The 1553-nt window shown below is 39.9% G+C and overlaps 1 pseudogene; it reads left to right on the top strand.

Annotated features, from left to right (window-relative positions):
- Positions 1-465: 465 nt before the first annotated feature.
- LOC145255874 (5S ribosomal RNA) lies at positions 466-582 on the top strand (annotated as a pseudogene).
- The last annotated feature ends 971 nt before the right edge of the window (positions 583-1553 follow it).

The raw sequence follows: 1553 nt of genomic DNA, 5'->3' as shown, positions 1-1553 counted from the left end.
AAGACATAAAGCCACCAGATGTAAGAAGCTAAGAACAAAAGAGGATTATAGTGAAGAGGAGATGCCTTAATTCTGAAAAGATATAGGTTGGAGGAAAACGGTCAGTAGAAAGAGTTCCACAAGCTTGCAATTCTTGGAAAAAAGGCTACTGGAATAGGAAGCCTCATTACAATGAGGTATCCAAACGGTAAATTGATGAAGACTATCAAATGAACAAGTCAAACAAGCTGGAACAAAAGAAGCAGGGAATAGATCAATCCTGAGGATCACATGACATAATAATATTTATAGGAAAGACTGAGATCAGCAACATCACGTCTGTGAAAGAGAGGTCACAGAGAAGGGTGGAAGTTAATCAAATTACAGATAGGTGTCTAAATCTTATAAAGACCCTTAAAATGGGACAGATTCACCTTCCCAAATATAACAACAGTACAGTTATATATCAAAACTTTACGCCATGAAGTATACAGCATAATCATGTTGACACACTGGTTCTCATCAGATCACCTAAGTTTAGCAACACTGAGCCTGGCTAGTACCAGATGGGTGACCATTTAGGAATTCTAGGTGCTGTATGTGCACTCCGCTTATCTCAACTTTGTTTCAAGTTGTCCTGAACCACCACTTGTCACTAGTATTTAACAATGCCAACTCGGGAGAGGTGTGGTTGGAGATTGCGCAACTCTTGCCACAAATATTCCACATGCAGGCACCCTTACACTGGGTATCCATAGTCCGTCAAGACTGAAGGAAGCTACTTGCTATGCCAGTAAGTAGAGATTATGTTAACTAATATGAATTTTGGCATGGGTTTACAGAGTACATGTCAGGATAACCAGGAGGCAAACGGAAACTCACCTGCAGTTAACATGATTGAAGCAGAGTGTCAAGGATTAGCTCACTAGAAAAAACTCGCTAGAAATGCAGGTGTCAAATGGTATTACATAAAAATGATGGCATGTGTTTGGGTGACAGTTTCTAGTGAGTCGGAGTCTGGAAGAAAGAGACAACATGCATCTGAAAATGTAAAGAGTCTAATGTTTGCCATCTACATCCCTAAGTAGGAGAACAAGTAAGAATTAATTTTATTCTAGGTAGTCTCTCCCACTTCCTTGTGAACAAACTATCTTTTCTCAAATAAAACCTTTGAAACCTCCAAGTCTCCATTGTTTTTCCATGCAGGAGTAGATTTGTGCTGAGTTAAGAAAAAGGTGACAACTACAAGGGTTTACGACGCACGCTTGGAAAGGCGACGATTAGCAAATTAAGATCAGCAACTGCACAGCATACGTATAGAAAACTTTGGTTGATTTCTGTCTTGATAGTCAGTCAGGAGGCGATATGCGTCTAGTAATATTGAGTCTAAGTAAATGTACCTACTTACTTGCCTCCCCACGAGGGCAGAGTTAGACAGAAGGTCGGCTTTTAATGTGGAGAAAATCCAGCTCCTCAAAAAGGGGCGCTCTAGATAGGAATAAAAACAAAAATTGTTTCAGTCATGAAGGATTTCTCCTTCATGGAGGAGGTCCTGACTTTAAACTATATCCGAT

Source organism: Euprymna scolopes, chromosome 31 (assembly GCF_053919585.1).
Source record: "Euprymna scolopes isolate OS-2025 chromosome 31, ASM5391958v1, whole genome shotgun sequence".
Taxonomy (NCBI): Eukaryota; Metazoa; Mollusca; class Cephalopoda; order Sepiida; family Sepiolidae; genus Euprymna; species Euprymna scolopes.
This window is presented reverse-complemented; position numbering and strand designations above follow the sequence as displayed.